The sequence below is a fragment of the Notothenia rossii genome (genome assembly GCF_949606895.1).
Source record: "Notothenia rossii genome assembly, chromosome: 2".
Classification (NCBI taxonomy): domain Eukaryota; kingdom Metazoa; phylum Chordata; class Actinopteri; order Perciformes; family Nototheniidae; genus Notothenia; species Notothenia rossii.
The window spans coordinates 9,001,529-9,023,393 of record NC_136904.1 but is presented as its reverse complement, the minus strand read 5'-3'; the positions used below and the strand labels follow the sequence as shown (position 1 = coordinate 9,023,393).

Genomic DNA, 21,865 nt, shown 5'->3' with positions numbered 1-21,865 from the left:
GAACATCTGTAAGCCACCGCTCCTACTCAGCCGCCTCTGCACTGGGCACATGCTCTCTTGAGCTGCTGCTGCTGCGCGCGCGTGTGTGTGTGTGTGTGTGTGTGTGTGTGTGTGTGTGTGTGTGTGTGTGTGTGTGTGTGTGTGTGTGTGTGTGTGTGTGTGTGTGTGTGTGTGTGTGTGTGTGTGTGTGTGTGTGTGTGTGTGTGTGTGTGTGTGTGTGTGTGTGTGTGTGTGTGTGTGTGTGTGTGTGTGTGTGTGTGTGTGTGTGTGTGTGTGTGTGTGTGTGTGTGTGTGTGTGTGTGTGTGTGTGTGTGTGTGTGTGTGTGTGTGTGTGTGTGTGTGTGTGTGTGTGAGCACAGCTTGTGAGGCTGTGTGCGGCACACTTTGATGCTGGTCATATTTGATACGAGTTCTGAGCCGCTGTGTCGGCGTCTGGACAGAATGTCAATGCAATAAGGACTTTTTTATGTCCCGCATGATTTTGAGAGGAAACAAATTAGCAAACTAGTGTGTCAACTACAAGAGAGGGATTTGAGTTTACCGTATGTGTGATGTGTCACCCGCAAAGCTCCTCCATGTGCGCGGCAATGTTGCCTTCAGTTGATGTCTTCAAACCCATCCCAACAGAAAATGACTGGATTGTTCCCGCTCTTCTCAGTCAATCATGTGACTCAACAGTTCTCGTTTCTTTCTGTTGTCGTGGGAGAGGAAAACCTTTTGTAGTGAATTCAGCAGAAAGAAAATGTTTTATTAAATACCTTATGTTTATTTCTTTCATGTCAGTTCTTTTGTTCTGCCTTTGTAGTGGCAAAAGATCTCTGTGCATCATCATTTGTGAGCAATCGGAGATGTCAGAAGTGTCCTTTTGATGTGGAGTGCAGACCTCATACGAGGCACCACCTGTGCAGCTCTCAGAGTGCGCCTGTGGATGTTTTAGTGTGCTCGCATATGTGTGAAAAGCTTCATGTGGGTGTAGATCTTTACGTGTGTTTGCATGGGTGCCTGCCTGCACGTGTAATTATGAGTGTGTGTGCGTGCAATCAGCCACCTCCTGCTCCAGAGGGAGCAGAATGGGCGTTGAAACACCAGCGCTCTCCTTCTTTTACCGAACCTAATGACTCCAGTAATTGCAGCAGTCTGATGCTCATTGTCAGTGTGTGTGTCGCTGCCTTTGATCCCAGTAATACCACACACAACTTCAGCAAACACACAGTTTGTCATGCATTAATGGAGACTATTTCAAACGTTTTTTTTGGAGTCCCTGCAACTCCTTGCTGTTGCCTCGTGTGTCATCATGCATCCAGCAGGTGACCTCAGTGGTTGTCGATTGGTACGGGACAAAGCATTCGATGTGCACAAAGACTAAATAAGAACATGTCAGTAAAGCTCAGTCTGAGGAACGTCTTTAGGCATGACTATAAGCAACATCTCAATCTGTTTAAACATCCGTTCATTCTTAAAAATATGTTCTTGATTAAATGATGTCTTGTGTAGCTATTGAATCTTTCTAATATACTCATTAGAATGTTATTATGGTGATCTGAAGTCTGCATAATCCCATGTTACATCAATCTACTGTTAAAAACACTATCTTGGGACTCATTTTAAAATGTTAATGCTTTGAGACACAAAAATCCCATCATTATGTAATGTATATAAGGAATAGGGTCATAAAGATTTTCATAACGAGTGCTTCGAGTGTCTCTTTCCACAACTACTACATTTACTAGGGTCTAAATGTAAAGGTACAGTTAAAAAGTGCTCAACACAATGACTCCTATGTAATCTGCAGTTCACATAATATGCAGGTTTTTTGACCGTAAAGTAACAATTAAGACATTATAATGGTTGATGTAAATGATAGAGAAACACTCATCATGTGTGATTTAGCCCAAAAAGCTATTTGAATTTAAACAATATTTTACATTAAATCATCATTCCCTGCAATGTTATTTTGTGGTCACAATAAATGATATATTTCCACCTCGACAGATGCCACCATCTCAGTGACATTTGACAAGTTAGTTTCTCTTTTGAAATCTGTTTTAAAAGGATATCTGGGTCAGCCCGTTACCCCTCCCTCCCGCTTCACTGTCGTCTGAATAGTGGCAAGGCGACAGATTTTTCCTCACTTATTAATGCTTGTTAACTAATTACTTTTAATTATCTTAGAAAATCCCAGATTAATAAGAATACTCATATATTTATAACATGTTTACGCCACCATGTTTACTCAAATGCAAACAAGCCCCACAAATGAACTATGCCTTAACATTTTAAATGAGGCTGGTTTGTTTGTGTTGAATATCTACAAATGATCTTTTAAACATGGCATTGGTAGAACTTCTCTAAAGTCACTCCAGAAAGCAACTAGAAAGAGGCTACCTGGGGACAATTCCTCGAGTGCTGCTAATGAACAGAGGAAGGGAGACAACAAACATGTTTTCTTCTTTAAGTCTCCTGGCATTAGCCGTTTGATACAAGATGTATGCCAAGACCTCTTGTGGTTTGGCGCAGTGCAGAGGGGAGACTATAAAAAGAGCAGCTATTAGACAGGGCTTTTTTTAGTAAGCATGCTAAAGAAACACTGAGTCTGTGACGCTCTTAGCACACATGGGGACATAACAAGCCGTACCACATTTTTTTTTAGACCTATCTAAAAGCTAAAAACATTGTTTTGCCTCCATCGTGTCTGGCCACCTGCTCAGTTTCCATTGGTGGAAAGTAACAAAGTACATTCACTTAAAGGTAGAATAGGTAAGAATGGAGAAACCAGCTCGAGTGAGCTAGAATTTGAAGCCGAAAAAAATCTGCTCCTTCCTTCAGACTTCCTTACAGAGCCCCTCCTCCAACACACACGAACGCGCACATGACCAATGAGGGCACGAGATAAGTTTGTGCCCAGATGGAAGGCTGACAGGCAGGTAGGCCATCCAGTTACTTTAGCCGGGCCGGCTCAGATGATTGGTCGTGCTTTTTACATTACGGCTTCCACAGATGATCTTTTTTTTTATGTATTTATTGTCAAAGCATTTAATGCATTGCTATCGGGATGTTAAGAATGGGAATATAACAACAAGGTGTTTCTGAAGTGAATTACCTACCCCACCTTTAAGTACTAAGACACTTGTACTTTACCGAAGTATTTATGCTTCTTTATAACCTGTACTACGCTTCATTTGGGAAGCCACTATTGTACTTCTTACTCCAATACTTTTTATCAGACAGCTTGAGTTACTTTACCGATTCAGATTATTAGCTAATAAAAAATATGCATCAACTATTAAAAGAAAACATTGACATATTTCAATCAGTAAACAAAGTTAACCAAACTAACTCCACCCTTACCAGCTGTGATGAACACACTTTAATGTATCAATACTCATAATCCAGTAATGTAATAGATATGATTCTGAAATCAGCCATAAGCACTTTTAACCGTTGTATTGTAAGTATATTTTGACGTCAATACTTTTGTTCTTTTGCTTGAGTAAGACTTTGAATTCAGATCTTGTAACTGAATATTTTTATACATTTTGATATGGGTACTTTTTCTGAAGTGAAATATCGTAGTACTTCTTCCACCACTGTCAGTTCGCGAGTGACAGTTAAAGGATAACATCAGTGTATGACTGTATGTTTTCCTTGTGTCCCTGCGTGTGTACACGTGTTAATTGAAGGTGATTAATCTCTTTTTGACTCATTGTTGTCGGAACTTCTTCTTGCCATTCGTCAGATTTAGCCTTGTTGACACGTCAACTATCTCTCTCACCTCATAATATTGTTTCCCTCTCGTTCTCCACCTACTGTTTTTGCTTTACTTGCTCTATATACTCTCAAATATGCCTCCCATATGCACGCACACACACACCCACCGTCAATCAGCCTTCCCCATCTTCTCTACTGCCACCTCTTCCACCGCGGGGAAAAGGTCCTGCTGATTAGAACAGGCCCCTCACTGAGTGCCATCCATCATCATCTAACCTACCGCTCCTCCCTTCTGATTACTCCGTCCATCACACACATGCACACGTATACACACACGCAGAGACACACAATATCTGAATAGTTCACATTGATTGAATCAGGATTAATTAGCTATGAGGTAATCATTGGCTGCAAACAAGGCTGTATGTCAGAGTTGACATTTAGTCGACGCAGGAGGGAAAGAGGGGAGGGGGTGTGTGTGTGTATATGCATGTGTTAGTATTGGGGGGCAGCATTACTTTGAGTCTGCTCCTTCTCCACTGTCAGACAGAGGGTCTGATTGAGGCCTGTTTGGTTGTAAAAGCAAGCTGACAGCTTTGTTAACAAGTCCGAGCAGATGAGAGGGATTATTTAATTGCATGGCATGAGGATGGTATTGAGCAGACAGCCCTCAGTTAGCTTTGGATTTGTCAGCTTTCAGTGATTCACTTGTTATTTTTCATAAACGTGCCTGTTCCAGAGTAGTAGGCAGTCCTAGCAGTCATTAATAGAATAGGCAGGTTTTACTTCAGGTGATTCGCGTCAGGAAAAGTATTTTTTTAAATGCAACCAAAGCTATGGATTTAGCTCAGTGCAAATAGTAACAGAAAATGCATTATACAAAAATGAACATGACAATGATGCTGCTTAATCTGGAAATTGCAATTGAAATGCAACAAACTTCTGTAGACTCTTGCTCAAGTATCCCCCTTTTAATAAAAAAAGAAATGTTGGCCTGGATATGTTTCCAAATGCAGTTAGTCATTGTTGATACATTGGAACAAAAGGGATTTTTTTCATTGTTGTGAGGATTAATTGAAACACCACATGTCTGATTCTACCCATCCCTGTTCTGGTTACAGAATAAGAAACTAGTTGAGAGCAGTGTAGTGTTTGGTTGTAGCTTATAATATGCAAGGAAGCTACAGTATGTGAGTGATTTGGTTTATGAATGAAGGCCCACAAATACTTGGAAGTCATATTTATTTCATCTTATTATACTAGCATGTTGGATGATGTTTGTTTTACCGGTTAGCGTGAGTCACAGGCAGCACTATCTGAAGGTTGCATACTGCAGGTGAACAAGCTGGTTCACTTCTCCACATGGTTCCTCCTGTTGTGCTGAAGGATTGGGATAAAAAGAACAACCTAGTAACTTACATTTGATCATAATTATTTAATTTGTTAACGGAACATGCCACACATGGTCAAAGAAGCATTTTTCTAATACATTTCAATTATACATATTCTGAGATCTCTCTGTGCCGGTGTTTGACATTTTTGTTCATAGCAGAACATGCTTGGAGGATGTGTGGGATACGTGCTAACACAATAGAGCACCAAGCTAATTATGTTGCTGTCAATTATTCATCGGTGACTCAGGTTCGCTGGCTCGCAGACACATACAGTTTCCTTTATACCCAGTGTGTCTTAAAGGCTTGCTCAAAGGGACCACAGAAGAAGTTATAGGCATCAATATTTGATAGTTAATTACGGGACCAAAGCCACTGACTTTAATATTCCTGGAGAGGCGCTTGTGGTGGGTCTCTGCTGCTCATTGTTGTTAGTGACTCACAGGGCTGGAGGTATGTCGGATGAATTCATAAATATAAAATGATTTGGATAGCCCGACCATACATATGCATGCAAGTGAGCACACACAGGAATACACACTCTCTAAAGGAAATTCGTTTTTAACTTACCGGGTAAAATGTCACCTATATTATGACTTCATTTCGATTGACAGATTTTCTTTTTTATTATTACATTTAAGTTTATATAGCTTTGAGCTACTTGCCAGACATGATAGTTTTACCTTTTAAGGATCTATACGTTTTGCCGGGGGGGAAAACACACATTTAACATAACAATTCGTTTAAAAAGGATGTTTATAACTGTCAAAAACAAAAAAAAACATAGTATGCCTTGCTTTTGATTCTCAGTGACGCTGATTTTCAGAAGTCTTTAGCTATTTGAAGACAGAAATAAATCCTAAAATAAATAAAAGCTAGCATTCCTTGCTTTTGTTTCTTTGTGACACTAAGAAAATGGCAGAAAATGATGTCATCAAATGAAGCTATCACGTACTAAAAGGTACACAAATTACAGAATCATTATGTTTTTATGTGAATTGGTCTTTCCTATGAGCTAAAAAGAATAAAAAGCAAAGGGAAAATAAAAATCTGGCCTATATTCAACACTAACAAACATTGCAAACTACTTTGACAGGGCAAGCAAAATATACAAATGTCACCCTTTTGTCTGTCTCCATGTATGCATTGTACCCCCACCTGAATCCACCATTACCCCCAGGGGCAAAGCTGGATATTTGGAAGTGGGCAATGTTAGTTTAGTCCTGCCTCTGGGACTAATCACCTAATGAGGGCATTAAAGGAGTGTTAGGGTCACAGTGATTTGTATTAGGGTGTGTGTGCATGTGTGTGTGCTTTGGTGCAGGTGGTATCCCTTGACATAGAGGGACCCCAGGGAGATCTTCACAGGACCAGAGCAGGCTCCAGGGCCTAAGCTGTGCCCAGTCACAAAACTGCTTGGACGGTGATGGATACCTTGCCCCAGGGAGAATGGCCACAAGAGCACTTAAGCGTAAACAATCACAGGCTGACACACACACACACACACACACACACACACACACACACACACACACACACACACACACACACACACACACACACACACACACACACACACACACACACACACACACACACACACACAAACACAAATGCTCAACAAAGCAAGATCCAAGTCCCAGACACAGAGCGACAGAGCGCACAGCGAGGTGGAAATGAGATGTTTAGCTTGATGATGCGTGACATCTGTAATGCATTCTAATTCTCCCCATCGGAGCACTAGTCTTTAAGAATGATTGATGATGTTGTTTCATCGTCTCAGTAAACAGAGCTTAATAAATGAAGACCATGTCTGATCAGCCTTGAATGGAAACACCACTTCAATGATCCAAACTGAATTCAGCATTGTCCTAAAACTATAAAAGACATCATGTACATTTCTAGGAATGTTGAATCCCCCCTTTAGTATGTTTTGTTGAAACATAATTTCTCATTATGTCATACCAAGGAACATTGTATTTCATTTCCTTGTGACTGGCAGTCTGTGAGCGATGTGTGTGTCTTTGTCTCTCTGATGTGTCATTGTGTATGCCTTTTTGACCGGGTTGCTTGACAGGGAAACTGCTTGTTTGACTGTTCCGTAAACTGTGCAGAAAGTAGCAATTTCACAATCATCACATCACGCTTTGCAGACAACATTATTACAGATGTGGTGTGGCCAAGTCTGCTATTATCATTACTTAACCCCAGTGCAGTTTCCCTGAACATAAGCCTACCATTAACATTAAATGTTAATCACCCATGCAACCAGCCGGCTTGCTGTCTAGGCTCTCTTCAGAATTGTATTCCAATGCATTCTGCATATATTGGACAGCTACCGTGTTATTGGCTAATCCATTTCAAATCAGGTAGATACAGGGTGGTGCTTAGAAAAAGGAAAGCATACCGACTGCATGGAGCTACATTTTTTTTGCTTGTGAGTATGTCTCCTTTGTTGAAAACATTTGCATTTTGGGTTGTCGAAGCAGCTTTTGTATTCACAGCGGGCCATGCTTCTTAACACAACTTCAGCTAGACTTTTGTATGCTAAATTCACGACATACTGTATACAACTCACCTCTGGATTCCCTCCACGGCATTGAAATGCTGTATTGCCTGATGCTTTACGTGTACAATATATTCCCAGAGTATTGATGGTTACAGTATGCGCCATGCACTGCAGTGCAGAAGGTATGTATCAAATAACCTAAGACATGCGTTGACATACACACCAGTACAAGGAGCTAGTGTAATCCTCTGGGGAGGAGGAGGGCACTGAATATATAATGCCATAGACATTGTAGTAGGTGACATCAGAGGGTCTTGTGAGGTTCCTTCACTGGAGACCATCACCTCATGGGACCCAAAAGGCAAAGTTGTGGAGTATAAGCTAGGGTAGAACTGTATTTTCTCCATGTGCTTTATTTAATATAACAGCTCGTTTCTGGTAAACATCATATATTTGTTATTTGTTCAATGGGAAAACCAAACAACTTTTTGCAGCACCTTTTTAAAGTATTATGTTTTAGGATGCAAATGTATTTAAGAATAAATCAATATAACTTTAGAACTAGCAGCAGTGTTTTAACTGCTGTGGTCTCAATCAGACTTCTGTGATGTGTTGACAAAGGCATGGTCTGCGTTTGTTATTGTAAGAAATTATAATTGTTTTGTTATTGCAAGTTCTGTGGTCCTTACTCATGGCCGTCATTATCATAAGCCATGAGTACATAGCTTAATTACAAACCCTTCTTCTATAACAATTATCACGCAGACTTAACTCCAATGGAATTTGTTTTCAGGCATTGTCTTCAACTCTCTGCATCTGTTTTTAACCATATTGCCAGTAACCATTGGACACACTTTCATGGCTTTAAATGGGGATTTGAAACTCGGTACCTGTGGTTCAGGTTTACCGGATCTCTCTTCACATCCCTGTTTTTTTTTTTAAACTTGACTGTCTTTGGAACGGCTAATATCCATCTTGCTGTGTTTCTACACGTGTCAGTCATCTGTATTCATGTAGTGTGTAGGACTGTTCAGAAAGTCTATACTGAACATGGACCTTTGGAAGGTGTAGTTCAAATATCTTACTGAGAAATGTTAAAACCGTGAGCAATCTTGCAACCTTTTTAGTAACATATGTGACCCGCTCTATCGAAATCAGTCGGAAGTCGCGACGGCTCATTTAAAAAATAAACGTGGATTTGCGTAAAAAGGTTTTTCGGGGTTCGGGTGTTTTGTTTGATTTTAAATAAACAAAGTCTTGGCTTTCAGAATATGAAACTTTTATTTCCAAAATCACACGATAAATACGTGTTTGAAGCTTGTAAAGGGAAGATGACAGCTCTCACTCGCCACTCTGCTGTTCCGCAGCGCCGCCCCCCCCCCCCCCCCCCCCTCCAGCTGAAATTCTGAATGTAAGGCGTATAATAATCATAGACAACACGGCAGGGTCCGTTACAGTTTGTTTTCAATCAAACAAAGTCTTGGCTTTCAGAATATTAAGCTTGTAACGGCATAATTACAAGCGGAGAACGGAGTAACTTAACGTCACAGCAGGCGTAACAACAGCCGGTGTTTCTCTTGAGTATTTTCCCCGGGAAACCAACACAATACACACAAATGCAAAATTACACAAACACACACACGTATACACACACACACACACACACACACACACACACGTATACACACACACACACACACACACTCGTGAGCTTCCCCCAGAACAGTAATCCAAACGAAAATATCTTCCCTCCGAAGTATTTTGATAATTTGCTATTAACCAATCAGATCGATGGATTCCAGAGAAGAGGAAACTTTAAAGGCCTTTTTCTCAAAATGATGTCTCGGTGACAGTCATTATGTAATGTGACATATTTTGCTTAGTATTTGGAGAACAAAAACAATCCTGATATCATTGGAAAGCTAGGAGTATCCTCTTTCCAACTCAAAATGTGTCTTCGGGTCAATGCGACTGATTTTGATGGAGCAGGTCACATCTTTTAGGTTGCTACATTTGTTTTTCTTTAAGCATATTTTCCTATTTGCCCTATTTTTGGGTCACAGGTTTGCTGCTTACCCTTTTGTGGTGAGGCAGACATTCTATATTAATTTATCCGCGGTTTCTGTTCTTTCAAATAATTAGTTACTACTAATTAGTTACTACTATATAATAATAATAATAATAATAATAATAATAATAACACATTACATGTTTTATATTAGAGCGCTTTTACAGGTGCTCAAGGTGCTTTTCAATTACACAGTACACATATTAGACATGTAAGAGTCATTACTGTGGACAATACCCACAGGAGCAAATACGGGTAAAGTGTCTTGCCCAAAGACACAACGGCCTGATGCAGTGACGACCGAGGCGGGATTGGAACTGGAGTTCACCAACACCCCATGATCTGATGACCAACGCTCTAACCACTGAGCCAAAACCGCCCATAGCCTACTATATACGGTCGAACGCACTTATTGTAAGTCACTTCCAATAAAAGCGTCAGCTAAATGCAATGTAATGTAATATATTAACTTTTCCGTAAGTACATGAAAGGGCTACTGACTAAAGACATGAATACACTGTTAATACCATTGGCTAAAAGTGAAGGCAACTTGTAATAAAAGAACGTTATGAAAGAAGCAGATGTGGTGTACAAAACTGACATGGTTTGAAAAATCAGCACCTGCCAGCCACTGGGACGATCTTCACTACAAGGTTTACAGACTAACAAATTAAAGGAATAGAGAACGACAATGTGACTACACATGCTTGCCTTTAGTGTCAGCTTCTTGGCCCAAAGCCCAAAATGAAGAAACGGAGGAAAATGCACGACATGAAAGTTCAGGTTTCGTCGAACAGTGGGAAGCTTATTAAATCCTCTTTGATCCTGCTGTCTTTGATATCTGTGCTCTCATAAAGAATTCACTTTCAGTAGTAAATATAGGTAGTTCAGAGAGACATCATGACACACACCCCTCGTTCCCTTACAGTCTCTTTAAATTATACAAAACAACCTGGGAAAAGATATACGGGTCATAAAGAAAAAAAAAAATCACCAAAAAAGGATTGGGATTCTTCAGTTCCTTGACTTGGTTACTTTTGGGAGTTGGTGGGATCTGCAGTTTAGGATGGTAATAAGGTTTTGTGAGAAGGTCAAAGTCAGTTCACTTTGCATTAGTTTTTCTCTGCACATAATTAAAATAAATCAAATTAATGGGACCTCATTAGGTCTTAATGTTTTGCTTAAAAATGTTAATATTTTTTGAATGTCCTGGTAGGTCAAAGTATTTGTTTAATGTTTTTGTTATTATGACCTTCTTTAATTCTTTTGATGAAGTAAGAATATGCAATGCTTTCAATACCCAACAACAAATCAATTTAAAAAAAATATATATATTATTATAATGCTGTCTTGTGTGCCAGAATCAAACTGGTAAATGTAAAAACAAGAGCCCGAACACAGACTATGTGCCTACTACGTCTACAAACTTTTGTTAATCAATCAAATGCTTAAAACGGCTCTACTTGAAGATTCATGTCCTTGTGCTGTTGTGTGGCTGAGTTGACAAATGTGGCTGAGTTAGCTCGGATGAAAAGCCCTCTGCCCGTGACCCCATACCCCAGTTGCCATGGCGTCTCTCTGTTTGCAATTGTCCCAGTTTTCTGGGTTGAAAATAATGAGCAGCATCTATCAGGGGCCTGCCATCCCATCCTGTCCTGTCCCAGGCGAGACCCTGACCTGGCAATGCCACCCTGCTGAGCCCACCTCGCCCGGGGGCCAGGCCTGTTTGTTTGCCTTGCCCAAAGGATGACACCGTGCCACGGAGACGGAGAGGTCACGGCTGCCCCTGACCTGACCTCTCACCCCTCCTTCTGCTTAATGCCAGGGCACTGGGGGTGTGATGACTGGATAACACACATGAACTCGCGGTTAAATAAACAAGCACATGCACACACACACACACATTTCAGCACACACACAAAAAGGAAACCACATTAACCCACGCAGTCAGACCAACTTTAAGATGTGATCTTTCTGTTTCTCGCTCACTGTTAAATGCGTATAGGTGATCGAGTTGACATTAGTTTTTTGTGTGGAAAAAACAAATGCAAACAAGGTTTCCACAACAAAGGGATAACTACTTGATGTGTACGTTTATTTAATTGGAGCTTTAATCTGCAACGTTAGTGGAGCCAGAAAGAGTCAGCCCCTGCGTCCTCATTAAAAAAGTACAAACCTACTTTTGAGCAGTAAGTAGGAGAATTGATTAGGACGCTAACGCCTGTTGTGATATCCATTTCTTTCATTGTTCTCTGCTGGCTCAATATGGCAGTTTTTCACTGTTCATTCCAATTACCTCGGTGGAGATCAAGAAAGGTGCCAGATTAACTAAAGAAACCTTGCTAACACAAAGAGAATTCTTAACTTAACAAGATGTCATTTCTCATTGATAAGCTCTGTCAGAATTTCTGTGGCTTCCCTTTCTGAATAATTAGGAGGTTTGGATTTGAATACAGAGACTTCAGGAGCCGTTAGACACTGTGTGCAATGCTCTGTTTAATATTTCACACATGTTCTTCTTCAGTCAAGCCCATGGATATTTGTAATGGGTTCTTTCAACTGCCTTTTTCAAGTTCTTGCTCAAAAACATGTGAAGTAGAGCAAGTTTAAGTATATCCAATGTAAAGTGTGGTGCAACTGGTACATCTCTTCTTGACATGCAAGTTCAAAATTGAACCTACTTCACGTGTTGCTTTGAAGTTACTTAAAATATTGTGTAAACTCTAACCCTGACCCTATAACGCTAATATTCCAGTTCACAGTTAAGATTTAATTTATAGTTCCAACTTTCACTGAGAACTAAGTTGGCCATTTTGTTTTCCTTTGTGGTCATGGATAAGTTTAAACCTGTAATGAGCATCAGAAGCCTACATAGATACATGTCCGCCTTGTTTTGCCCGTTTTGGTGGCACAAAGCCCTAAACGGTTTAGCCCCACTGTACCTGGCAGATCTTTTAAAACCATACACACCCACACGGTCACTGAGGTCTGCTGACAGACTCCTTCTGGTAGTCCCTAAATCAAGGTTAAAGCAGCGAGGAGACAGAGCCTTTGCTGTTGCAGCTCCAAAATTATGGAACGAATTGGCCCTCCGGGTTAGACTTGCTCCAACTCTGCCTGTTGTTAAATCTAGTTTAAAAACCCATTTATTTTCCCTTGCATTTACAGACCAGGGTCTCCGCGGGGTCTTAAAAAGTATTCAAAGTTGATAAATCAATTTAGCGAAAATTAAGGCTATTAAAAAGTATTAAACTGCATTTTCCAAGGTATTACATTTTGTAGCTTGTTTTCAATAAGTATATAAATTGTCCAAAGAGGTTGTATTCTACAGTCTGCCTGAATGTAATCATTGCGTAGGTGTGTAGTGTGATTCTGTGTAGTTTATTTATGGCATCCCGTTGGATTTGACGTCATCTGAACAGGACATCGCACGCTCACTGCTTGATAGCGCGCCAAGGTCCGTTTACGCCGGTTGTTAAACAACATCGTTATGGGGAAATGCAAGTCTGCGTCCAAATGGTTGGAAGATAAGGAGGAAGGACAATCAATACTGTATATAGTCAATGTGAGGTAAAGTGTGTCGCCAAGGTAACCGGTTAGAACTCGAAGTGGCGATGAGGTCTTAAAATGTATGGAAAGGGTCTTAAAAAAGGTTTTAAAAGGAATTACATTTGACTTCAGGATTCCTGCATTTGGGTTTTTATCTTACTAGTGTTTTGTATTGTTTGAACGTCATGTAGGAGAGTTTCTCAGTCTGTGGCTTCTGATCTGGTTTCATTGTCTCGTGTTTTACATTTGTTTCATGTTCCGTCTGTTTTTCATGTATTTATTATGCTATGTTTTTATACAGTTGTTGATGTACAGCACTTTGTTCAACTCTGTTGTTTTGAAATGTGCTATAGAAATAAAGTGGATTGGATTTTCATACGGTTCACCATAGAAGCGTTTGGGTTAAATGCAGAGAACATATTTCACTGCGTGTGCTGTGTGCTCGGCATGTGTGACCATTAAAGAGGGTTTCATCCCTCTGGTTCTATTCTATTATATGGCCTCACACAGTGCCTCACGACTGTGCATTTGCTGAGTGTCTTTTTTGTGGAGCTCTGCAGGCATTTTAAGTGTCATCATTTAGGCTTCAGCACCCTCAGTCAAAATGAGGAGGGTCCTTATTATAATGACCATCACCCTTCCCCTGTATCCTAAATGACATTACATCTTTTCCCCTCAATTTGAGATCTAAAATAGATTACTTCCCCCGAATAATGTCTGTTAGTAATGGAAACTCTTCAGGGGCTCGGCTGAAAATACACATTCACACACAGGCCCACACACACATATATCATGCTATCATCACACTCCAGGGGAAGTCTTATTAATCTTCAGAGTTTTTTTTTTTGCCCCTTCTTCCTCATTTGGAGGCAGCTCATGAACAATTCAGCTTCTGCCTGCTAATGGTGTTTCACAAGGCTCTGTGGGATATCTTTTATACATCAATAAGGGCAATTATCAGCTTAACTGAGAAAGCAGTGTCGCCAGCTCAGCCATGCCCCTCTCTTCTGTGCTCTACACCAGGATACTGTCTTGACATGCTTTAGTAAAGCAATGCACCGGCACTGGCAGAATTTAGGGTTCCACTCACCGCTGGGCCTCGATATTAAAAACGATGCCGAAAACTCATCTTAGGCTTTGTTACAGGTTCAAACATTTTGCAAATGGCAGCGCATTTTATTTCACATAAAACACTTGGCTTACAAACATATATACAAGTTAGTGTTTAAAAATAAAAATTGTTAGTTTGAAAGTAGATGAAGGTCCTTTGAAGCCGAATGAATTTATCCAGATACAATTTTTTGTATTGAATATTTTGTTCTTATTTGGATTTTTTTTTTACGTTTCAATTATTTCACTATGCCACTCTCTGGAATGACAAGTTAAAACACTTGGCACAAGAGGGCACTAAAGCCACGCTTACCCCCCGGGGATGCCACCCCACCCCGTCCCAACTGTCCTGGCCACATGCCGTTTCATTGTTCAGAAGGGATTGGTGTGGAGGGGGCAGCCGTGCACAGCTGGCAGCATTAGCGGCTTAACCCTTGATGCTAATGCTAATATAGGATTGGGCATGGAGCAGACATCATGAGCCATATGACCACTGGCAGGCAGGAGTTAAGAGGGGCGAGGGGTTGCTGTTGGTGAGCTGATCCGTGCACGGATTAGTGGGAAACATGGCAGAGTTATTCCACTGGAGAATGCCACCACTTGGATACAGCTCCCACTACGCTAATTAGATGAAGTCTAAAAAATGTCATGTGTTTGGGATTCAAGGCTGTTATCGCAGTCTGCTCTGTTGGGTTGGTTGGACTTATTGTCATGTCATATTTATCCACTGATTGCCCTCAGAAGTTCTGGATGTTATCTTTTATTTTTCCTTACACTCTTTCAACTGAATCTGTGCAAACTAATCCTCAAGCCTAATTTCTTGTGTGCAGCAGAATTTCCCAGTCAATTTGAAGCCGTGCCCTGTGGCGTCTCTTCGATCCCCTGCTCCAACCCTCATATCTCTGCCACCATCTCTCTCGGTGCCAGCCGTTGCTTCATCCCTCTGTTCTGTGGTTCAGTACCCTTATTGGTTGTCCAACTGTCCTCATCTGGTGAGACACCAGCAGCTGGCTAGACAAACCTGAGGTAGTGCAGTGGCCGTGGAGCTCAGTGGCCCTCAGAGGCCAACAGGCCTTTGTGCTCAGTTCCCACAGCAGCTCCAAACCTCTGTTTATGAACAAGAGGGATCAGACCAGGGCTTATATTTATAACCACACCACCATGACCGCCGCCACACCATCGCAGTAATCACCACTGTGCATTGAGCCTGAGTGGAGCAGGCACTTGGCCCGCTCCAGATGGGCACCGGCCAGCTTGGCCCTTCAGCCCGGCGGCTCTGAACAGAAATCATAGACTGGCTTTGGGCCTGCCAGCTCTGAACTGGCAAACCAGTTGTTGTGATCTAGAGGAGGGAAAATTCGGGAACATGATGATAATGTTTCAGCTTAATCATTTGAAAGGTCAGTTTAGCTTTGTTCGCTGTTGTGCTTTGTACGCTTATTTGTGAGTGCGAGGTTTCAAATGGCTGGACTAATGTTGTCATGCTGAGCGCGTCTGTGTCATACATTTTGGCAGACTGTATGATTTTGTTTTAGTCTGATGAATTTAAACCACTGCCAGAAATGCTATTTATTTCCAAACCAGAAAGATGAAAAGGCTTATTGCTAGTCAGCTGGTTTTATTTTTACCTCATTTTATGTTGGACTACTGATCTCTCCCTTTGTCAGCAAATTCAGTTTTTATTTATCTATTCATCTATCTACATATCCAACATCTCTTCATCCAAGCCTCATTTAAGTCAACAATTTGTTCCCACACTATGGTGTTGTTACAAGTCTTTTAAAAGCATGTATTCATTTCATTTTTTCCTCTGTCTTCCCCCCTGGAAAGAGGCAAGAAATGTGGAAAAAGTGAAAACCAGTCTCGCCACACAGCTCACCACAACAACCTGAAAACAGTACATTTCCTTATTGTTATTGATGTTGTTTAAATCATGTCTCTGCTTGTCGAGGTCAGCCTCAGTGGTCAGGAGGTGAAGGGAAGTAGACTCCATTGTGCCAGTTTAAACTTAGCCCCACACTGATCTGCCCATCTGAGGTTTTAGGCCGGTTTCAATGGTTAGCTGAGGATGCCTTGAAAAACGCCCATAGTGAGTATTAGTGGGCGCTTTGGCAGTACAGCAGAGCCACAAGTAGTTGAAATGCAAACAGAACTTGCGGATTGGCCGTGTCAGAAAAAAAGTGAGATGAGAGCTATTTGCTGTCCAAACCATGTGAATGAGGAATTCTTGGGACACTGGTGAAACAATGGAGATCCACAACATGATGCGATTGGGATAACATTGAGATCACATCGCTGGTTGGTAACGTGGTTATAAATATTCAAGTCTCTTCCCGTTTGAGTTAATATGATCAAATATGTTCAGCTTTGGCCCTTTAATACAGGACAGAAGTTCCCGAATCTCGCCATCTCTCTGGGTTTTTGATAGCGTCTTAGTGCATATTAACCTTTTCATTCACCTTTGGATCATTCTCAACATGCCAACTCACTGGCTGTTAATGCCTAGCACTATAAACAGCTTTTTTCGCATGGGCTCATCCGGAAATAACACAGACTCGGTATCAAAGAGCTGGCAGGGTAAATCTGTTTGATGTCCTGTCCAAATGTTTGAACATTTGAGTTCTAACATATAAATATAGCAATTTAAAAGACAACAGTCATCTCAACAACATTATCAATAATGAACCTTCCATTTACTCAGAACTGGCATTTGTTCTATTGACCCAGGGTGTAGAGACATTTTAAAGCTCAGACACAAGGCATGTAAACCAAACCAGTAAAGGATTAGATTGAAGGCCTCTGCATAAATAGTAAATCCCTTAGGATTGACTGGCATCAGCCATATTGTATTGCGGACTTTCTGGATCATTGTAGACACGATTCACATTGATCGTTGTCTATTTGACAGGTGGTGTCTTTTTAGCTTAGCTATACTTCAGCAAATGTCTGAGAATACAATTAGCATATTGTTACTTTTGGTTACTTTTAATCTATGTAAATAGATATTGTTCTGAAAGCTACACTATTCTTTAAGCCGATGTTTTGACTTGAAGTAAGATCTTTTGTTGTGCTTTATTTGGATTATTAAAGGGGCAAGTAATTGGGGAACATAATTGTACAAATCAAATATTATCATAAGCCCTGAAAGTGTTCAGTGAGAACGGCAAGACCAGTTTTAAAAAAAGCATATATTTAGTAAAAGTAAGTGTGGTGCAGATTCCAGTTCATTTTGTCTTTACTCTGTCCTGTGTGTGTATCAGATTATTGTTTTATCACCACTACTAATAATTGAATCATTGTTGTACCAAATTCACACGATTCATTGGACTTTTAAGTATAAAAGCTCAAATTTAAAAAGAGAAAAAAAATCCTCTGCGTCTATAGTCTGTAGATTTAAATGTGCCTCATCATTGTCTGTCTGGGAATGACAAAGGCATGTACATGAATGCAGCCAAATACCCAGTTGTCTTGTCATCTGTCTAGCGTGTGTGTGTGTGTGTGTGTGTGTGTGTGTGTGTGTGTGTGTGTGTGTGTGTGTGTGTGTGTGTGTGTGTGTGTGTGTGTGTGTGTGTGTGTGTGTGTGTGTGTGTGTGTGTGTGTGTGTGTGTGTGTGTGTGTGTGTGTGTGTGTGTGTGTGTGTGTGTGTGTGTGTGTGTGTGTGTGTGTGTGTGTGTGTGTGTGTGTGTGTGTGTGTGTGTGTGTGTGTGTGTGTGTGTGTGTACAAGGTTAGCAAAGCTGGTCGGTTCAGCTCCTGGACGTTAGTGTACGAGAGTGTTTGAGTGGAAGAGAATGAGATCGGGTTACGCTAGGGATAATCCTCCCAAAGCCGTTTTGTTCAGGCCTAAATCACTGGATATTACCCTACCCATAAGTGATTTTAATTGGTTGTCTCATATAACACACCCTCCTGCCTAACACTAATGCCGTCCTGTAATTGGCTGAAGGCTGCCTCTGCCTGTTAACTTCATGGGACAATAATGGTTTAGGTGGCAAAGTTACAGGATATTGGAAGTGATCAAAGGATCAGACTCCTAACCATTTCAAATTCATTGTCTAGCTTTTTGTGCTGTTTTGGGCCTAGGATGCTGAGGGTGTGTACCATATGTGTGTCCATGTGTATTTAGATTTGTACATGGCATGCATGTGTAAATGTGTGCATATCTTTTAAGATAATGTGTCCATTGTCTGATTTACTGCTGTCCTGCCTGGACTGAAGATGGCCCATATTGTCCTCTTGCCTCCCACCTCCCCTAATTGAAAACTTGGCTCAATAGATGACTCTAGATCTCAGTTACCATAGTGATCATGGTGGCTTTGATAACCATGGTTGGCTGTAATGCCACCTCCTGCAGACTCCATTGACCACAGTTTGGCCAGCCATCTGGGTTCTAGCTGGCCGGCTAAAGTGACTTTGGAGCATGCTGGCTGGCCTCTGGCATACACAACCTGCTGCTTGGCTTGTCCATTATCATCATCCAGCAGAAGGATTCCAACACTGTTTCATATCATTTTTTATTATTTCTTACTACAAACATATGTTGTTGACGAGAATACAACACACAGCATGTGATGGTCTTACCATTCAATAACCCACAGTTCCAATCAGACATTGAAATTAAACAAGTTGGACATTGCTTAAGGACTCTTTCTTGGCGGAAGAAAAGAACATACAGTATAAACACAAATACTTGTCATCCATACCTCTGTGGTCTGCTTTCATCTGTATATTTTTTGCTCTCAGAAATGTTGCCATTACTCCTTTCTAATTCCAGGGTGGAACGATTGACTGACTCCTAAAGGCCCAAACAGCCTGGGTTTTCTTTTTGTTATTCAAACACAGTACGCCTTCTTTGTTAGCATGGTTCATGCACATCATGTTTCTTCAAAAGAAAAGCAAACTATATGTTTCCATAATAAAACACTAAACACACAGCATACCACACAATACATATTCGTAACCATATAAAAGTGTATATCAAATCCCTCTCAGCAGTCATTATGAGCTGAGCCCCATTGTATGAAGGGCAAACAATGCCAGACAGTTCATCCCCTCCTCTTTTCACACTGCTCTTCTATCCCTCTCGACAAACCCTCTTTCTATTGTCATCTGTTGCAGACAAGGCTAAAAGCATCTATTTCTCTCTAATCCCCTTTAAGAGTGGTGCACAATTTATTTTTGCAAGGCCATTTGTCCCAGACACTAAGCGCTAACAGGCTAGACTGTGTAGCTCAATTGCTCACCCGGCCACAAAACCTCCACTACCATTGCACAGGTGCACGTGTGCATGCCCTGACCTTGGGTGCAATGCAGAGCTTGTCTTTATGAGGCCTTGAGACATGGCATTTGTGGCATTTAACCCCCTCATCACTCTGTGACCCCCGTTCACCCCCTCCCTCTGCTTTGTACTGTCATTCTCTTTCCACCCTCCTTCCTCTCTGCCCCTCTCCCACACAGTCTTCTCTTCCTGCATATTCATCCATTCCACCTCCCCTTGCTTCCTTGTTAAATCTCCTTCTGTCACTGACTTCAGCCTTTTAACCTGGCAGGTAAACAGCCGTGTGTGTGTGTGTGTGTGTCTGTGTGTGTGTCTGTGTGTGTGTTGGGGGTAACCAGACAGCCACAGAATGTACCCCCTCCTCCCATACACTGGGATTGCTTTGAGAGGGTAGAGAGATCTTGACAAGGTCAGTGAGCTTTGTAGCTCATAATTAACCAGCAGTATATGTCAAGGCAGCTGGACCTTGCAGGGTTCACACAATATAGAAGGACCTGTAGGCCAGAACGGTTGAAACTGATCAGTAGAAGACACTTAAGCTGTGGGAAACTCCTTTTTGTAAAGATATTATTTTTTTTCCCCCTTTTTTGTTATCATGAAAGTCCAGAGTCATCAATTCATGACCACGAATCACACTCTGCTATTTTCATGATGGCTATTTTTGTGCTTTTGTAGTTGTTGATATATCTTACGTGGGTTCAGAGTGTGGACCAACAGACGATTGTTTAGGTCCTTAGTCAAATGTTATCTGCATTATCCTCATACTGCAGTGTATTTAACTTGCCATAATAACATAAATGTTTTCTCTATACAATATTACTCCCACTTCAAAATCAGTGTATGAATGATCTTATGTGTTCATTTTTCTTTTAATATTTATCTTAAAGGTAGGGTAGGTAATTCACTTCAGAAACACTTTTTGTTATATTCCATGGAATGCTCTTAACATCCCGATAGCAATGAATATATTAAATGCTTTGACAATAAATACATACAAATATTTCATCTGTGGAAGCCGTGGCGCTGTAAAAAGCACGACCAATCATCTGAGCCGACCCGGCTAAAATAACTGGATGGCCTACCTGCCTGTCAGCCTTCCATCTGTGCACAAACTTATCTCGTGCCCTCATTGGTCATGTGCGCGTTCGTGTGTGTTGGAGGAGGGGCTCTGTAAGGAAGTCTGAAGGAAGGGGCAGAGTACTTTCAAATTGTAGCGCACTCGAGCTGGTTTCTCCATTCTTACCTACCCTACCTTTAAGTCAACATTTATTTTGAATGATACTTTTTATTTATATATATGTAAGAACAATGTTTTAAATTGTTCTTTCTCTCACTGTCTTCTTTTCTCTAGCTCCAGTACCTTAAGCTTCTGACAATGTTGATGTTGTCAATTCTATAATAAGTAAGTCCAGTCCATTCAAAAGTATCTTAACAACAATACAAAATAACGTGTATTAAAGAAGTATTTAACTAGGAATATTTAGCCTAGGTATTTCTTGGAAAAGATTAAACGTATTTGATTCTGAGGGGACGTGAAGATTGCTCTCTCTCACTCATAGAGGGATATGTCTCTATAGCTGTGGCTGCTGTTAATGGTGTTGTTAGAGATCTGATTGTTGCACACACCTTCACCGTCCTTTGTGGATTCCCACTGAAACAGCCCTCACTCACCTGCTGATTAACACGATTTAAGAAGGAGAAAGCCACAAGGGGCCTCATTACCAACGTAAATACTTATCCCAGTGTTCCATTGTTTCCCAGTTCCCATTTGATATGCCATGTTGAGATGAAGACCCACCGTTCTCCTCCTCCTCTCTCCTCTAAGGATGATTCCCAAGATGTGATCTTTACTCTAAACAGGTTCCTCTGCAGGCCGCAACAATGGCCCCTTGGCCCAGTACTCCCCAGCTCTCTCTCTCCCTGGGCTTCTTTTTTACAGCAAATGCAATTACAATCATCGTTCACAGACTCAACCACTAATGAGTAGCTATGGAGCCTGCAGAAGGGGCTGTACAGACAGAGAGGAATAGTGTGAGAAACTAAGATATTCATAAAACCTCTTTGAATCATAGGCAAGTACATTTCCACACGCAGTTTCATAACACATTTCATTTGATTTCAACTTGTCTGCCAAAAAGTTATTTCTCAACCCAACTTTTAAAAAGGATCTTTCTGTCTCAAATTGTTTGAATGAGGACAAAAATCCCTGTCGTTTTGCAGATGATGTCGTGTCACAGTCCTGTAGCTGAAACAG

The 21,865-nt window shown here is 41.0% G+C and overlaps 1 protein-coding gene and 1 long non-coding RNA gene across 4 annotated transcripts in view; one reads left to right on the top strand and one right to left on the bottom strand.

Moving 5' to 3' along the window:
* The window catches only part of LOC307030739 (uncharacterized protein), a 316,946-nt gene that overhangs the window by 10,850 nt on the left and 284,231 nt on the right, over positions 1–21,865 (bottom strand). The window lies entirely within an intron of this gene.
* LOC307030741 overlaps positions 1–21,865 on the top strand; it is a 193,997-nt gene that overhangs the window by 47,173 nt on the left and 124,959 nt on the right. The gene's annotated exons all lie outside the window — the stretch shown is intronic.